General features: G+C 39.4%; 1 protein-coding gene and 1 non-coding gene across 2 annotated transcripts in view; both read right to left on the bottom strand.

Moving 5' to 3' along the window:
* Positions 1-20,065, bottom strand: part of LOC126253653 (mediator of RNA polymerase II transcription subunit 1-like) — a 186,253-nt gene that overhangs the window by 90,418 nt on the left and 75,770 nt on the right. The window lies entirely within an intron of this gene.
* Positions 14,872-14,977, bottom strand: LOC126254798 (U6 spliceosomal RNA). Its single transcript, XR_007546434.1, has one exon. It is a non-coding gene; the product is annotated as a U6 spliceosomal RNA (small nuclear RNA).

The following is a 20,065-nucleotide window of genomic DNA, read 5'->3' as shown; positions in this document are numbered from 1 at the left end:
AATCAATGTATGTGTAGTGTAGCGACCTTTGTTAGTTTTAGCTTGATATGTCACCTCTGCATCTATTATCAGTTGCTCTTTACATCCTCGTGCTCCTTTGCAGCAGCCTTTTTGTTCTTCATTTATAATTTCGATCTGTGTTGTATGTGTCATTAATTTCTGTGTAATGACTGAAGTTAATATATATATTAGTATATTGTTGGTAGGCATGTTATGGGGTGATATTTTGCTGGGTTTGCTGTGTCTGCTTGATCTTTAGGTTTCAGATAAGTTATTCCATGTGTAAGTGTATCAGGGACTGTGTATGGGTCTGCAATGTAACTGTAAAATAATTTATATCTAAAAACAAAGATGATGTGACTTACCAAACGAAAGCGCTGGCAGGTCGATAGACACACAAACAAACACAAACATACACACAAAATTCTAGCTTTTGCAACCAACGGTTGCTTCGACAGGAAAGAGGGAAGGAGAGGGAAAGACGAAAGGATGTGGGTTTTAAGGGAGAGGGTAAGGAGTCATTCCAATCCCGGGAGCGGAAAGACTTACCTTAGGGGGAAAAAAGGACGGGTATACACTAGCACACACACACATATCCATCCACACATATACAGACACAAGAAAACCCAGCAAAATATGTCTGCTTGTGAGATGTCTGCTTGAGTCTGTATATGTGTGTGTGTGTGTGTGTGTGTGTGTGTGTGTGTGTGTGTGTGTGTGTGTGTGTGTGTGTGCGCGCTAGTGTATACCCGTCCTTTTTTCCCCCTAAGGTAAGTCTTTCCGCTCCCGGGATTGGAATGACTCCTTACCCTCTCCCTTAAAACCCACATCCTTTCGTCTTTCCCTCTCCTTCCCTCTTTCCTGACGAAGCAACCGTTGGTTGCAAAAGCTAGAATTTTGTGTGTATGTTTGTGTTTGTTTGTGTCTATCGACCTGCCAGCGCTTTCGTTTGGTAAGTCACATCATCTTTGTTTTTAGATATATTTTTCCCACGTGGAATGTTTCCCTCTATTATGTTAAATAATTTACTTAGATGTGAATGTGTTGAGGTGAACTTCTTTAGCCAGAAATTTACTATTTTATCTTTTCCAGGGGCTTTCCAATTGTGCGCAGAATTAATTGCTCGGGTGACTTCATGTTGCAAAATTATCACTTCAGGCATTTGTGGTATCATCTTGTATGTGTCTGTTTCTGCTTGTATCCATCGTGCATGTCTGTTATGTTGTACCAGGTTTGACCATATGTTGCTCCAGAAGTGTTCCATGTCTGTTATGTTTGGGGGATTGTCTACTTTAATGTGTGTGTTATCTATTGTCTGATAAAATTTCTTTTGGTTTGTGTTGAATGTTTGGTTTTGTTTCCTTCTATGTTCACTTTTTTTGTATCTTCTAAGTCGTTTGGCCAATGCTTGTAATTTCTGCTTCTTTTCATCTAATTGCTCTATCGCTTCTTGTTGAGAGATTTTACCTAACCTTTTTCTTTTTTTGTCTGATATTTCATTTCTTATAAATTGTGTTAGCTGTTCGATGTCTTTTCTCAGTTTTTCTATTCTTTTTCTATTCTGATCTGTAGCCTGTGTTGCCATGCTGGTTTTGTGGGTTTCTTCTGTGTGTTGGTTGGTTCTGATCTCTGCCTAGTGTGTATATTTAGTGTAGTGAGTGCACCTATATAAACCAGTAGCTGTAACTCTTCCATAGTTGTATTTTCATTTATTTTGTTGTGTATGATTGTGTTGATAGTTGTTACTGTTGTTTCGACTTGTGGGTTATTTGGGGGTCTATGAAAGAATGGTCTAATGTCTGCATTTGTGTCTTTGTATTCTACATATGTCAGCTGAAATTTTTCTTCTATATTTAACATGTGTGTCACTTCGTGTTCTATTTGTGCTTGTTCTGGTGGCTGTCTTAAGATTTCGTTTTCCTCTGATTGTTTAATTGATGCGTTATTATTATTATTATTTCACTAAATTTTCATATATAGGCTAGAGACAATAGGTAACAGGTGTAAAGTTTGTAATAAATTTGCAACTAGAATTAGAACAAAGTTCAGATACTAAATGCACCACACACACAGTTATGACCTATTCAAACAATTCATGGGCTTCATTATCATCATTTTCTTTACTCACATTCTGTGGCTTGAGGTTCACATAAAGCTGTTTGCCCACTTCAGACTTGAAATCTAGTAGTTTTGTTGAGTCTCTGCATTTCAAGGTTGACATTAGCCTTTTATCTAAGTTTATGGGCACTAGATTTAGCAAGGCATCTATAAACTGTATTTTGTGCCCCTATGGAAGTTAATATCTGAGAAATCGGTGAAACTGATTTTCATGAATTTTCAACTGTACAATGTGGGTCAACTGTACAGATAACGCTGGTTCACCAAAAGATCAACAGATAGGGTTACCAGGTTTTCTAACTGAAAATATGGGAGATTCTGTATCTTCAACTTCAGCTCTCTAACTTAACCAACTTAATAATTTTGTTTCATGTGGCATTTCTAGAAATTCATTTCATAAAATTTTAAAGTTTTTCCTCAATCTGTCTGGTGTTCAGCAAAAACAGAGTGCAGCTCTTGCTTAAAATTGTTTGTCAATCTCACCAAAGATAAACTTAACTCTATTAAGAGGGGCTTTCAGACATTAATATGCCACAAACACCAAAGACTTCTCCCACCCTGCCTCAACTCTCCACATACAAAGCAACACTTTTCTCTCTGTTGTAAGGTTCTCCCACTCCAAAATGATATGACAATCGGCAAGAAAGTGGTAGATTGTGATCCCAGCAATGGCTGAATATCACCTAAGACTGCTGCTCATGGAAGAAGAAGTTACAGACATATCTGAGCTCAGTATTTGGAGAGGACTCATCATTAAATGATAGAAATGGCTGCTGCAGCTACCAATGATGATGATAATATGATCTCTGGATTCATGAGACATGGTATTTTAATCCTCTTCTTCAAACTTGGGAAGAATTGTACACTCCTGAGTTGTTGTTGTAGTGTTGCATACACCAGCTGTGTAGAATTGAATTTCAATACAATGACAAGATGTCACCTTCTCAGGATCTTAAAATCCAGACAATTCCCGAATCTCTTGTGGCATGTGTTCAGAAGATATCACTCTAACATTAATAACATAACCTAACTGGAGTTGGCTACACAACAGTCTTTCTTGCACAGGCATCTTGTAATGATACTGAAGGTTTGTGTTACTATATGGAGGGTTAATATCCTTTGACAGCTGCAAAAACTGGGCTTCCAAGGATGTAAGTCCACCACTACATGGTCCACTCTGTTTCCATGTTATTCTGAATATCAACATGGCTATCTTCCGTCTGAGCATTTAGAAAAAGAATAGTTTCCCTCAAGATAGTGTATTAAATATGATTGCGTTTACTGTCACCAACAGTATAACAATTAAGTATGATTGTGTTTGCTAACACTAACACTATGACATCAACTGTAAGAATTCCTATTTGATTTTTTATATTTGTAAATTATTTCTCATTCTTTTATCCTTGCTCCAACCTTACATCAAGAACCCCTCAGTTGCAACTGACAATTAGAAAGCCTCCGGAATCATTAGGGGAGAAAGGTTTTAAGAGTGGCTGATGGAACAAAATCAAAGAAATATCAAAGAACAAAGATGATGCATAACTTTGTCAGAGTGCTTGGAAGTTTAAATCCCGCCAAGTGCAGAATGCCAACTGTACAAATGTAATTAAAGTCACTAAACACAGACTGACATTAAAAAGGATTTACAAAATTTGTGAAAAGCTGTTTGTGGGGTACCTGTAAGCTGTTGATTTAATGCATTAGATCTCAAATTGTTCTAATAAATCCAATTTCCCACCTTTGTCTTGTATATGCAAAATTGTGAGATCTTTATCAGTCCCCATCATAAGGTGATCATTTTCATGAATGTCATAATTTTTTGAAATTATTAAGCCTAAAAGCATCTGTTTTCCTTGTAACTCAACGTGAAGGACGTATCAGTCTGGAGAGAGCAGTTCACATTACAAGTGTCACATTGAATTTTTTAGAGTCCAGCTCTATGGTATATGTCAAATTCCTGTTTTAAATTGTTCCTTTATTTAAATCATAGCATGCTGATGGATTTAATTGTAGCTTCAACTTTAAAAAGCTTAAAATTGTTAGCCAGTTTCTGAGATAAACTGCCAAAATACAGAGGTGTAACTCTTTTAGCATTCTGTGTGACATTCTCTGTTGCAATTGTGCACTGTTCCTTGCATATTAATTTATTCACAGTGCCTTCGTGGTAACCATCAGCTCTGGGTAGTTGTTTTATGATGTTCAGCTCAGTAATTCTGTCTTGTTCATTCATTGGAAGAATGTTTTCAGCCTTTTGGATGACAAGTTATCCAATTCCAGTAACTTCTTTTTCCCCTCCATTGATCAAAAGCAGCATATCACCCAGACAGCACCTAAGGTATAAGATTTTATCCAACCAGCATTGTGGGTTAATGAGGATTCTTATTTCTACATGACAGGTAAAAATACGTGCTATGTTTCCAGAATATTGGTGGCCAAAGCCACTCTGTTCTTTTGCCTATAAATTTTATAGTTAAAAGAAAAGTACTTACATTTGAGAACAAATTCTAAAAGTTCAATAAATATGACAATTTCCTGCTCAGATAATCTTTTATACTTTAGGTAATTTGCTTCGATCACATCAACAGCCTCAATGACAGGCCCATTCACCTGTCTAAAGACAGAAGGTGGGAAGCATTAGCAACAGGCATGTCCTTGATGTTATTAATCAAAGCTGAATTGATACTGGCTGAAAAACTATCCTCCACGATGTAAAACTCCTTAATATTTTATCGAGCATTTTACAAAATTTTAGATTCACAGAATTAACAGTCAGTCTAATCCGGTGACCCCTTTGTGTATTTTTCATTGGAACCTGAACCATGAAGCCTTTGGATTCATAACAGAACAACATGTCTCTTCCCCTTTTGGTCAATAGTTAAGACATCCTTTTCAATATTTTTCAAACTCTACTTGTATCTTTTCCGTTGGGTCTCTAGCAATTTCAGTAATACTGTTTTCTGAAAATCAATCACGTCTTCTCTTCGTTAATTCTGTAACATTCTAAATGTCTGCATGATTCTCTGTAGTTGTTTGTATCTTGAAAGTACTCAGTACTCCATAATTTTATGGTTTTTGTTTGCAGGTCTTCAAGGTGCACGTGGTAGATTAATTTCCTGTCAAACAGTAGGCCCAGAAAGTGTACATTGTTCTTAAAATTTAAAATATTGTCCTCCACTGTGGGCTCTAGTCGGGTAAAATTCACAAGTCCAGTTAATATTGACATAATGTCTCCTCTAGTGAGAATCTAAAACTAGTTTTATTGGTCCAATCATTGAGCCTCCTTATGGTCAGCTGTAGTTGCCTTCTTGTTCTTGTTGTTATAAGTTCGGAGGGAGAGTAGAGAATCATGACGTCATCCACAAACAAAGAGCATTTAACAGGGCTCCTGACTGCAGAAGAGAGGCCTTTGATAGTAATTAAAAACAGTGTGACACTGATATCATCAGTGTCTTGGGGGAATGAATTCTCATGAATACAGTGATCAAAAAAGGCATCAACAACATGATATTGAAAGAAGTTGTAGACATCCATGAAGTCCTCAGTCATAAAGCTGACAAAGGATGTACCCACAAGTGGTGTCCTATGCTTTTTCACTATATACAGGGTGATCCACTGATCGTGACCGGGCCAAATATCTCAAGAAATAAGTGTCAAACGAAAAAACTACAAAGAACGAAATTTGTCTGGCTTGAAGGGGTAAAACTGATGGCGCTATGGTTGGCCCGCTAGATGACGCTGCCATAGGTCAAACAGATATCCACTGTGTTTTTTTAAATAGGAACCCCCATTTTTTATTACATATTCGTGTAGTACGTAAAGAAATATGCATGTTTTGGTTGGACCACTTTTTTTTGCTTTGTGATAGATGGCTGTAATAGTCACAAACATATAGCTCACAATTTTAAACAAACAGTTGGTAACAGATAGGTTTTTTTAAATTAAAATACAGAACATAGGTATGTTTGAACATTTTATTTCGGTTGTTCCAATGTGATACATGTACGTTTGTGAACTTATCATTTCTGAGAATGCGTGCTGTTACAGCATGATTACCTGCAAATACCACATTAATGCAATAAATGCTCAAAATGATGTCCGTCAACCTCAATGCATTTGGCAATATGTGTAACGACATTCGTCTCAACAACGAGTAGTTCACCTTCCATAATGTTCACACATGCATTGACAATGGGCTGACGCATGTTGTCAGGTGTTGTCGGTGGATCACGGTAGCAAATATCCTTCAATTTCCCCCACAGAAAGAAATCTGGGGACGTCAGATTTGGTGAAAGTGCGGGCCATGGTATGGTGCTTCGACAACCAATCTACCTGTCATGAAATATGCTATTCAATACCGCTTCAACCGCACACAAGCTATGTGCCGGACATCCATCATGCTGAAAGTACATCGCCATTCTGTCGTGCAGTGAAACATCTTGTAGTAACATCGTTAGAACATTACGTAGGAAATCAGCATACATTGCACCATTTAGATTGTCAAAGATAAAATGGGGGCCAATTATCCTTCCTTCCATAATGCCGCACCATACATTAACCCACCATGGTCGCTGATGTTCCACTTGTCACAGCCATTGTGCATTTTCCATTGCCCAATAGTGCATATCATGCCGGTATACGTTACTGCTGTTGGTGAATGATGCTTCCTCACTAAATAGAACGTATGCAAAAAATCTGTCATCGTCCCATAATTTCTCTCGTGCCCAGTGGCAGAACTGTACACGACGAACAAAGTCGTTGCCATGCAATTCCTGGTGCATAGAAATATGGTATGGGTTCAATCGATGTTGATGTAGCATTCTCAACACCGACGTTTTTGAGATTCCCGATTCTCACGCAATCTGTCTGCTACTTATGTGAGGATTAGCCGCAACAGCAGTTAAAACACCTACTTGGGCATCATCATTTGTTGCTGGTCATGGTTGATGTTTCACATGTGGCTGAACACTTCCTGTTTCCTTAAATAACATAACTATCCGGCGAACGTCCAGACGCCTAAATGATGTCATCCAGGATACTGAGCAGCATACATAGCACACGCCCGTTGGGCATTTTGATCACAATAGCCATACATCAACACGATATCAACCTTTTCCGCAATCGGTAAACTGTCCATTTTAACACAGGTAATGTATCACGAAGCAAATACCGACCGCACTCTCAGAATGTTACATGATACCACTTAGTTATATGTTTGTGACTATTACACCGCCCTCTATCACAAAGCGAAAAAAGTGGTCCAACTAAAACATTCATATTTCTTTACGTACTACACGAATATGTAATAAAAAATGGGGGTTCCTATTTTTAAAAAAACGCAGTTGATATCCGTTTGACCTATGGCAGTGCCATCTAGCGGGCCAACCATAGCGCTATCTGGTTTCCCCCTTCAAGCTAGACGAGTTTTGTTCTGTGTAGTTTTTTCGTTTGATTCTTATTTCGTGAGATATTTGGCCCGGTCACTATCAGTGTGTGTGTGTTGGGGGGGGGGGGGGGGGGGGGGGGGGCCTCCACAAACTCCAAAGTCCTATGAAATATCTGGAACTCAGGAGTTTGTGTGAATGATACAGTGATTGTAAAAAAGTGTTTGGCTAAAACCTGAGCTATGTCTTTTGGTGTACCACCCTTGCCTGAAATCCGCCTTACTGATTCCCAGACTCATACAGTGGAAATGGACTGATTAATGGAAGTCATAAATTCTTTCCAGGAGTTCCTCTTCTGTCTTTTATCACTTGCCTCACTTGTGTCCTCACAGACCTGAAGGCACGAAGAATTTCTGTAGCTGGGTGGTGTTTGAAGTTTCACAAAACTAGACACCTCACTCTGGTTGCCAAGTGATATTCTTCTTTCCACCAAGGAAGAGGGCATTGCCTGAGGTGGCTGCTAGACTGGGGAATGGAACTGGTGGCGGCTCTGTGGATCACACAGGTGAAGCGGTCCACCATCTCCTGGGCACATTCCTGTTGTTCGAAGGTGACCTGCTGACTGTAACACAAGTATTTTTCCCTTTGGAGCATCCATTTTTGCGATCATCTGTTGACCACTGTCCAAGTCAGCATGTGTATCCATATCACAAGGTGGCCAATAATAGAATGAAAATCTGTGACGACTTACCACTGAACTGAGTTTGGAGACCAAACACAAGGTCAACGGCTGAAGATGAGCTTGGAACTGTAGAAAAGTGCCGTCTGACCAAGCAAAGGCTGATACTCCCTTAATGGACAAGGTGGTCAATAACTCAATTTCTGGGACATGCTGTAGCTGAGCCCCACAGTATGTTATGTGCACTGCAGTCAACCATGAGGAAGAACAAGCAGGGGAATGTCTGAAAGAGCTCTGTCAGAGCATTTGCATCCAATGGGTCATGAGAAGTAAAACATATGAAGAGCACATTGTAAGGTGTGCTGGTGTGAGAACTTCCACTGCAACTTCTTGTACAGCTGTAGCAGGAATAGAAAAGAAGTTGCGCCTGTCACTGATGAAAACAGCCACCCCACCCTCAGCTCTATCTCCAGTGACATCACTCTTCCTGTATGGGTGGTAGACCCTTAATGCCAGTTTGCCAATGACTTTAAAATGGTTTTCTTGTAAGCAGATGCACAACAGTTTCTCCTGGATCGGGGGCCTCAATACTTCCAATTGTGATCAGGATCTGTTTATGTTACACTGCAATATAGAAGTACCTCTGGGAGCCATTGATAGTTGTCCTTGTCCTTTGCCCTCAGCAATGATGATTTACCCAAGAGGTCAGGGGAACATTAGAGACAGTGCCTCTCTACAGTTCCTCCATGGGAATATCAATATCCCCAACAGTAACATCACCATTGGAAAGGGAGAGTGCTTGCCGGTACAATGGTTTAATTGCCACTTTCTTCGATTTAGGGCAACATTTTTTGTGACCTTTTCCTTACTTATGGGAAGAGTTGGTTGCCTGGTGTAATGGATCTGGGAGATGTGTTATTTTTTACCGGATTTGTCGATACCAAATTGTAAATGTTTTCTTATATTTTTGTCAGAATTTTTTATTATAATTTGCCTTATTATATGTTAATTTACTTATATTTTTGAGAGTGAAAGCATATTGATTACTATTAGTAAATGTGTTGAAGAATAGCAAAGAGACTGATTACAAGTGGAAGCTTGTGTGTTGTGTAAAATGTCTTTGACGCTGGAGCCGTCTTTGACTATTGTCAGTCGGCGGTTAACTCTTGGTGTGTGTTGACGCTAGAACAATGTGCAGGTCGCCGTCATAAATAATTTGCTAGTGAACAGAAAAAAATGAATTATGTTACTATTTTTATATATAAACTTTAAGAAGAAACTACATTCGAAGAAATGGTATTTGAAGCACCAAAAATGAGGCAAACACATTGAACCAGGTCATTTCTGCAGCCGACAAAGATGCATTGTGGAATCATACTTCCACTAGACAACTGAAGCCAAGACCAATACCGCCTTGTAAACATCTAGCGGAAAAGGTACTGCCACGAAATATGCCAAATTTAAGTAAATAAAAAATAGTGAGCATATTTGAACTTTGTGTCTCAGCCGGGAGACCAATATTTCAACTGGGGGCTCAGCCGGGATATTGTGTTCACGAGATCTTCAACAGTGCTACGAGGAAGAAAATTTTTGTATGTTAATACCAGTTTTTTCAGAATGTGTGTTACAGTATTTGTGTTCATCGGGAAGTAAAAGTTTTGGAGAAGAAATGTTTCGGCAAAAAAATGTAGTTCACGACAGAAGAATTAATTTCAAGAATTTTGGTCAACAATTACATGGACGGAAAACGTGGATTTGCAACAGTAGAAGAGTGTTCCAGATAAGTCACGAAACCTTCGTATTTTGTTAAAACAATCTTTTTATCTTGTTTTGTATTGTTGTGTATAATTTTTTTTTCTTCACAATGACTTATGAGATTTTCGAGAGTATTGTGCCTAAAGTAGAAAGTAGTAATTTAATAGACTTCGAAAATCAGGACAGGTCAAATGAAACAGAAAAAACCGATCAATTTGATTTAAAAAGTTTTCTTGTAAATTTCACGAAAGAAATTAAACAATCAGTTGACGACAATAAGACTTACTGGGATGAAAAAATTGATAATATTTTGTTGCAAGTCCAAGCAGTGGGTGATCTTTTGTACAGAGTTGGCAGTGTTGAGGAAAAAATTGAATATGTGGAAGCAAAAATAAATGAAATTGATGCTAAATTGAGCGATGAAATTAATACTGTAAAAAATGAGTTACTGGTAGATAGGGAAGGAGATTTAATTGATTTTAATGAGATAAAAGGGGAAATTAAAAATTTGGATGAGAACACAAAAGTTTTAGTAAAAATTGTACAACAAGAAACTGACAATCGTTTGGTTACTCTAGAAAAAATAGTAGAGTGCAATGATTTAGAAAACAAAAACTCTGTCAAAGAATTTAGCGAAAGAATTGAAAGTTTTGACATTGAATTTCAAAGCAAAAATAACAATGTCAACACATGCAATCTTATATCTAATATTCCAGTGAAGCACTTTTCGGTAGATGGACCCTTACATCCCGTTGATTTTATACAGTATTGTAAGGATTGTTTTTTACCTCACTCACCAGATGATATGAAAATTAAATTTGTGAAAAAATTCTTGGAAGGGGAAGCTTTGACTTGGGCAAACCAGATTGTAGCTTTGGGGATGACCTTTTCAGAATTTGAATCAAAATTTCTGGAAAATTTTTGGGATGATCTTAAACAAACTAGAATCAAAAGTGAATTTTTGAATGGGAGAAACTATAGAGAATCAGATGGGAACATGAAACAATTTTGCAAAAGTGAACTTCAAAAACTTATTCATTTAACAAAACCTTTGGATAACTTGATCAAAAGTGATACCTTAAAGAGAAGATTGCCATCAGCAATGCAGTTGAGTTTAGTTCATTGTCCTGATAGTAATGTTGAGCAGTTTCTCAATTATATTGAAAAGCTGGATAGGGTAACAACAAGAACACACAGTGGGTTTACTCAGAAAGGTAATGATCAAAATTGGGGAAATGATAACTTTCAAAAAAGGGAACAAAACACGTGGGGAGGACCGACACATACATTAAAGGACTCAGGACATTTCATTGAGAAGCTGAAGAAACTGAAACTTGCATCAAACGACATCCTGGTCAGCTTTGATGTTGTTTCGTTATTTACGAAAGTGCCACTCAGTGACGCTCCGGAGCACATCGGTTCCATTTTCCCGCAAGACATCAGAAAGCTCTTCCACGCATGTCTCACCACGAGCTATTTCACGTGGAATGGCGAGTTCTACGAACAGCTGGAAGCTGTCGCCATGGGTAGTCCTCTCAGTCCAGTGTTGGCCAACTTCTTCATGGAACAATTCGAAGCACACGCACTGGACTCGGCGACTTGCAAACCTAAGGTGTGGTACAGGTACGTCGATGATACTTTCGTTGTGTGGAGCCATGGTGAAGAACAGCTCGGTGACTTCCTAAGACACTTGAACAGCCTCCATGCCAACATAACATTTACCATGGAAGTAGAAAAGGACAACAAACTGCCATTTCTAGATGTGCTGGTCACATGGGACGGCGAAAACCTGGGACACAGCGTGTATCGAAAACCGACACACACGGACCGATACCTGCACAAACTGTCAAACCACCATCCAAGCCAGAAAAGAGGCATGATTAGTACGCTCGTAACGAGAGCAGGATGAATATGTGAGCCGCGACACCTCAAACAAGAAATGCAACACCTGGAAACTGTCCTGAGGAGCAATGGTTACTCCACAAATTATATTAGAAGTGTAACAGAGCCAAACACTCGGCGAAGTAAGGAACCAGGAAAAGAAATGTTGGGTACGGCCTTTCTGCCATACATTCCCAGAGTGACGGACAGAATCGGCCGTATATTGCACAAACACGGCGTAAAGACGATTTTCAAACCGACAAGGAAGATCAAAGAGTGTCTTAGATTGGCGAAGGAGAAAAGAGACCCACTTGCAATGTCGGGAATATACCGTATACCATGCACATGCGGAAAAGTTTATGTCGGAATGACTGGACGATCCATTAACACCAGGATTAAAGAGCATAAGCGGCATTGCAGGTTGGGGCAGGTGGAGAAATCGGCCGTGGCAGAGCACGCACTGAATGAGACCGACCATGTAATAAAATTCGCTGACACGGAAGTTCTGGCTGTAGAGAAGCACTATCACACGCACTTGTTCAGAGAAGCTGTGGAAATACAGAAACACGCGAACAGTTTCAACAAGAAAGAGGAAAGCCTTAAGGTAAACGGATCCTGGCTTCCTGTACTGCAGCGAACGACCGTCGCAGGTAGCAAGAGGAGAACCGCACCGGAAATGACTGCGGAGAAGCCCTCGGACGCTGGCGTGCCAGGTACATATAGTCTGCGGCCGCGAGCTCGGCTCCAGTTCACCACCGGCAATGGAGGGTGAAGCTTTGACAATGCCAGCCACTCGTGCTGGCGAAACGTCAGAAAAATCATTAGATGAACGTCGGCCGAAGAACCCGAGACAGAAGGCAATAGGCAGTTTGTCAACAAGTGGCCACGAAAGCCTTAACAGTTTTGTATATTATGAATAGCCTACAACATAGTTCCACAGGATTTTCACCATATGAGATAATGTTTAATATTAGACCTCCAATTCTTATATCAGAACTTATTGAATTTCCTAAATGTACACCTTTAACTACGCAAGAGAGAGAAGATATTGTCAGGGAAACTATGAGGAAACAAGGGGAAAAAGAGGAATAAAAGACATAGCAATAGGGTAAAATTAACCACTTTCAAAATTGGGGATCTTGTTCTGGTCAAATCTCATGAAAAATCAAAAATGTTAACTTCAGAAATTAGAAAATTCTTTGATATCTATATTGGGCCTTTTGAAGTCATAGAAAATCCACACCCTAATGCTTATCGTTTGGTGTATCCTAAGTCAAAGAAATTATTTGGTCTCAGGAATGTTGTCTCTTTGAAACTATATAAACAGAAATCATAATTTCGAAATTTAAATAACCTATTATCATCTAAAACAAAAGTCCTCCACTGGAATATGTTTGTTAGAACAAAACTACCTGTAAAAAGACGTATGTATATTTGCATGTATAAATTAATAATTTGAAGTCACATGTTAATTGAAACTGATGAAAAAACACTGTTGTAACAAAGAATGAGAGAAAGATTTATTTTTACTTTTTTACAAAAAAAAAGTCTCCCTAGTGAGCATTTCTGAATTTTTCTAATTTTTGGAAGCTAAGTCTTCCCTGTGGGTAAAGGCTTGCATGTGAGGACATGCATGCAAAGGTATAAGTTTCAAAAACAATTTTAGATAAAGCCTCATGATATATGAGCAATTTATTGTTGATTATACTGATATTGTGGAGAGCGAAAGTACTCTTCACAAGAATGTGACTTGTAGTAATATTGTAGTAGAGAGGCAAGTGTACATAAATAATTGTAAAAAATTTAGATAATACTGATGTATCTTTAGCTGTACTAAAAGAAGAAAATCATAGGCAAAAAAAACACAAAAAATTTTAATAAGAAAATCATAAGAAAAAAATAAAAAACATGAGTAAAAAAATTAAAAAAATCAGAAGTAAAAATATATAAAAGGCAAATATATAGAAAAAAAACACTACACTATATATGTCCAGTATCATTTTTACTGTACAATATGTAAGCATAATGAAATTAACATTAATATAAAAAAATTTTAATCTTATTCTAGGAAATGAGTTTTACCTTTCTATTATTTTCAATCTGTATGCTGTATGTTAGAATATTTCTCATGTATGTTTTATACCATGTATATTTGTCATGTAAAATAATGTCTTTACTTGAATTTTTTGTGTATGAGATTGATGGGGAAGAATCATTGCAACAACAGCCAGTAACAAATCCACAGATTCAAAGAGTCCAAATTTGGAAGAGGTTATCAGACTGCATCATTAATGTACTAATTGTGTAATACAGATCAACTACTGAGAGTGGTCGGGATTTTGTTGTATATGTCCATAACAACAAAAGCCCTGGGGAGCAGTTGTAATGGATCTGGGAGATGTGTTATTTTTTACCGGATTTGTCGATACCAAATTGTAAATGTTTTCTTATATTTTTTGTCAGAATTTTTTTTATTATAATTTGCCTTATTATATGTTAATTTACTTATATTTTTGAGAGTGAAAGCATATTGATTACTATTAGTAAATGTGTCGAAGAATAGCAAAGAAACTGATTACAAGTGGAAGCTTGTGTGTTGTGTAAAATGTCTTTGACGCTGGAGTCGTCTTTGACTATTGTCAGTCGGCAGTTAACTCTTGGTGTGTGTTGACGGTAGAACAGTGTGCAGGTCGCCGTCATAAATAATTTTGAATTATGTTACTATTTTTTTTGTATTAACCATAAAAAAAAGAAACTACATTTGAAGAAATGGTATTTGAAGCACCAAAAATGAGGCAAACACATTGAACCAGGTCATTTCTGCAGCCGACAAAGATGCATTGTGGAATCATACTTCCACTAGACAACTGAAGCCAAGACCAATACCGCCTTGTAAACATCTAACGGAAAAGGTACTGCCACGAAATATGCCAAATTTAAGTAAATAAAAAATAGTGAGCATATTTCAACTTTGTGTCTCAGCCAGGAGACAAGTATTTCACTGGGTAGAAGGCGGCTTAATGGACCTCTGATGGTGTGCAGTGGTATGTGGCTGAGGTAAATATGGAACACTTCACAATTTTGCATATCATCCTTGTGGAGGGGCCATGCTAATCTTCTCTGTATCGTTCCAGTTTTAGTATACGTACCACAAAGTGAGTACCTGAAGTAGTGTTCACTGAAGTAAAGGTCATTGAGCACTTTTCATTACACAGAGTGTGCACAGGCTGGAAAGAAAGTAGAGAAATTGACAGCAGAGAATGAATGCATAGTAGTGCTGTAATAAGTGCATGCCCGCCCCATGAACATATCTTTCTGTGTGTTGATAAGAAGATTCACAATGTGTAGACCCATGAGACCAGTTATTTCTGACCTCAATACAACAATCTGCGCAATAAAATATGAGCAGGATTTATTATTGGGGAGCTCTGTGACAATGGTGGTTGGATTAAGAAGGGATGGACTGCACTAGTTTGAGTTCAGGGCACTTATTTTCAAGGATTATTAGCACCTAAATGAATTTATTGTTGGAACAGTGAGATTTAAGTTTAAAAAACTTTTCCTTCCAGTGCATTAAAGCAGTGATAGTCATAAATTTAAATAATATTCAATTAAAAATCCAATAACAAATATATAATGGAAGGAGTAAAGAGAATCATTCACCATATAGCTCAGAGCTAACAAACACCTTTACACATACAAAACAACTATCCAGTGCTTTAGACCAACTAGAGTGAGGGGTTGTGTCAGGTGATGCTGGGAAGAGGAGCAAGTGGGGAGTGAATGGAGGCACAGCAAAGGAAAGGGATATAAATATAACATCAGTGATCTCTCTGTGCCTTGGGTAAGGACAGGTATTTGTAGCAGCACAACAATATTGTGAGGTGTAAGTTACTGGCAGGGTGAGAGCATGACAGAATCAAAGACGGGAGATACTGCAAATAGTGTGGGTGTAGATAAGTAGATGGATGAATTTATCTGAAGTGAAATGCTGGGAAGCTGTTGCAGTAACAGATTTTGACCAGAGAGGTTGCACTGTTGAGCCACTATATAGTCTTGGATGGAATTTTTAAGAACCCTGCAACATCTGTTAGCTACCACTGGCTGGTAAGTGTAGTGTGGTGACATTTAGGTCATAGCAACATGTACACGAAAGGATTGCGAGATTGGTTAGATGTGCTATGTGAAACCTGCAACACATAGCGGTAGTAGGCAGAGTGGGCATGATGGTGCTGCCACACCAGGGCTAGAAGTATGTTACAGGGACACAGGCAATAGTGCAACAAATGAACCCCAGAGTAGTATAAATAAGAGTGAATTTTGAAACAGAGGCATTCCAAGACAAGCAGCACTACCACTAAGCCAGGGTACACTAGATGATGGGGCACAGCCTGTTACAGCTGTGGATTCTAGACTAGACTGGGGCAGCAACCTCTTGCACAAGGTTCATTTCAGGGGCTTGGAGCCACAGTACAGCAGATCTGCTGTCTACACTAGCCATCGCCAGACTCCTGTCAGGAGACACTAGGTGAAGTCATATGGATGTCAGTTATCTCTCATCACCACAGAACATGTAGTCCACACCTTGGTGGCCTGGGCACAGGCATTCGACATCAGAGGGCCAACGCAGCAAGGAGTTACTAGTTTATTTTTATAATTTCTTGCGTGTTTGAGAGCTCACTAGGCACAACCTTTTATTTTAATAACAGTGTAGCATAGAGTGCTGCCGTTGTTATTGACCCCTGTATTGACCCTCGTATTGTACAGCTTTTTGTTTGTTTTGTTAGAGCAGGTCAGTGTCGGTTAGACCGTCAGTAAAAGACCACCGTGAGTTCCTGCTGCTAATAAGGTGAGTACACCGTTCGTTTATTACATATTTTTATGAACTTCAAACAGGAGCAACTTCAGTAAGGGATGGAAACTGTGATTGCTGTGTACATATGCAAGCTGAGTTGTTGACCCTTCACTCACAGCTCCAGGTTGTGTTGGCTTCTGTCGCACAGCTTGAGGCTGCTGCCAGGGGGCATCATTGTGGGGGGTCGGACGCAGGTATGCGAGGGACATCGAGCATGTCCCATGTGTCCCCTGATCAGTCCACTGCTGTGACTGCCCCAGGTGCTGCCTGCACTGAGGTTGATCCCTCACCCATAGTCGAATGGGAGATCATTCCAAAGTCTGGCAGGCAGCGCAAGACTTTCCAAGGGGCCGATCATAGAGCCTCCCCAGTTAGTTTGAAGAACAAGTTTCGGGCGTTATATGTAGCTGACAAAGTCTCTTGTGCCGGATGCAGTCGTCCACCCTGCTCCAGAGGAAGATTCTTGGCCCGCAATGTCTGGGCATTCACAGAGGGTCAGTTTGCTGGTAGTTGGGAGCTCCAACATTAGGCACTTAATGGGGGCCCTTCGGAACATGGCTGCCAAGGAGGGGAAGGAAGCCAGTGTGCAATCCGTGTGCATACTGGGGGGAGTCATTTCAGATGTGGAAAGGGTGCTTCTGGATGCCATGAAGAGTACAGGGTGCAGCCAATTGCAGGTGGTGGCCCATGTTGGTACCAATGACGTGTGTCGCTTTGGACCAGAGACGATTCACTCTGGTTTCAGTTGGCTAGCTGAAATGCTAAAGACTGACAGTCTTGCTTGCGAGATGAAGGCGGAGTTCACCATCTGCAGCACATCGGCAAAACCGACTGTGGTCCTTTGGTCCACAGCTGAATGGAGGGTGTGAATCAGAGGCTCAGGCAGTACTGTTATAGCGATGCAAGGGGTACTGTAAATCACTCTAAGGACACTATTTTTCAGTACGGGTATTTCGTTCATTCCAAAAAAATGTCAATTCATGATGTCATCGTCCAGACACAAGTTGACTGTAATCTGAATCTGTTTTAGCAAACTAATAATTTCTCTCAGGCAATAAATTTTATTGATTATGAGTATGAGTACAAGTGTGTTTTTCTTTCCATAAATGCCAATAAAGTGGCAGTTTCAAAAGTTCTTGAAGTTTATTCGGAATCAGAAATGTTTAATTAGTAATTGCATGACGTAATTTATCTGTTTAATATAAAGGTGTTTTGATTTTTGTTGCAATGCACTGGGAAAATTCCTTGGCAAATGCCCATTTATAAATGTCCTGCCCGCTGCGCGTTTGCCTGTCCCACATCACTAGTTGTACATGTACAGGAAAAGGATGGAAATATTTTAATACTCATCAATGTGTGCAACTTTGGCACCAAGGAGGATAAGTTGTTGAAGGGAATGTTAGAGATTTCAGAAGAGGAAGACTGCTGCACAGTAGGTGTGACCTATGAACAGGCACAGGACACCACAAAGACTGCATTTCATGAGGACGTTAAACATTTGAGAAGAACAGAGAGAGTACACGTGGAAGAACTGTTCTGTTGGAGTTTCAAGAGCTGTTTTTCCTGTGGGGGCATTTCCTGCAACGCCGATGACCCAACACAGGATTCCTATGTGGAACAAAGCACCAGTGTACTAGAAACTGTACAGAATACCACAATACCAGCAGCAGATTTTAGAAGAATTATTAATCAGCTGCTATCCAACAAGATAACGGAAGGAAGTCATAGCCCATGAGGGGCAGGAATTGTAATAATATCTAAAATATCTACGGATGGGTAAAGGAAGTACCAATAATATTGTGACTATTGCCATTTAAACAGTACACGATAACAGATGCCTACCCCACTTTTAACATCAAGGGAACAATTGATAACTTCTGCATATCAGAAATGTAAAAGAATTGATCCACTGAAATAAAGACCAATATCCTGAACATCAGTTGGCTGCAGAATTCTTGAACACATTCTGAGTTCGAATGTAACAAATTTCCTCGAGACAGAAAAGCTGCTTTTCACAAATCAGTGGGGATTTAGAAAGCACTGCTCATGTGAAACTCAGCTTTCCCTTTCCTCACCTGATATTCTACAAACCATGGTTGGAGGGCTATATTACTGGGAAGGATTTGACACAGTGCCGCACCACAGACTGTTGGCGAAGGTCACAGCAAACACATTACGATCCCAGATATGTCAGAGGTTCAAAGGCTTTTTAAGCAGTAGAATCCAGCACATTGTCCTCAATATGAGTGTACATTAAAGATGAGGGCATCGTCAGGAGTGCCCCAGGAAAACGTGATAGAACTGCTCTTTTTCTCTATATAGATAACTGAACTGACAAACAGGGTGAGCAGCAATTTAAGGCTGTCTGCTGAGGATGCTGTCGTGTACAAGAAGGTGTCGTCATTTAGTGATTTTGCAGGATACAAGATGACTGAAGACAGAATTTCTAGTTAGTCTGGTGAATGGCAGCTTGCTCTAAATGTAGAAAAATTCAAGTTAATGGGGACGAGTAGGAAAAACAGTCCTGTAATGTCTGAGTACAGCATTAATGGGGAGCTGTTTGACATAGAGACACAGATTAGGTATCTAGGTGTAAATTTATAAAGCAATGTGAAATGGAATGAACACTTGAAGTTGGTAGTAGGGAAGAATTTTGGAAAAGTGTAGTGCATCTATAAAGGAGAGTATACATTGAACCTTGCGTGACCTATTCTTATTTGAATGTTTGGGAACTGCTCCAAGTTGGATTAAAGGAAGACATCAAAGCAATTCAGATGTGTGCCACTAGATTTTGTTACCAATACGTTTGATCAGCGCACAAGTAGTGCGTGGTACACTCCACCGTGCAATATGCGGTGGCTTGCAGAGTATGTATTTAGTTGTAAATAATGTTGGACAGTGTCAGTGTTTCTTGATGATGGACCTGAGTAGTGGCTACCATCAATTGGAGGTGATTCTAGAGGGCAGACCAAAGACTGTGCTTCCATTGTCTTGGGGACACTATCTGTACAGAAGAATTCCATTTGATTTGAAGAATGCACCAGCAATACTTCAGCATTGTTAAACAGAGAGTTGAAGGGATTACAGCCTTGTCAACATTTAATGTATTTGGATGACATAATTGTTTTTTCAAGAGGGGCGCAAGAGCACAGGCAGCCAGCAACTGAGAGAACCATTCAGGAGATTATGGGGCTGCACATTTAACACTGAGTACCAAGAAGTGTTATTTTGCACTGGTAGAAGTGAATTTCTTGGAAAGTGTAATTAGTAAGGATGGTGTGAGGACCAATCCGAGACTGATACAGGCTGAGCAAGATTTTCCAGCACCAGGGAAACGGGAGGGTGGAGCGGATCCATCAAATGACTGGGAGGATGCTCAGTTACTATTTTAATTCC

Source organism: Schistocerca nitens, chromosome 4 (genome assembly GCF_023898315.1).
Source record: "Schistocerca nitens isolate TAMUIC-IGC-003100 chromosome 4, iqSchNite1.1, whole genome shotgun sequence".
Taxonomy (NCBI): Eukaryota; Metazoa; Arthropoda; class Insecta; order Orthoptera; family Acrididae; genus Schistocerca; species Schistocerca nitens.
The sequence above is the reverse complement of the archived record's forward strand: the minus strand, read 5'-3'. Positions and strand labels throughout refer to the sequence as shown.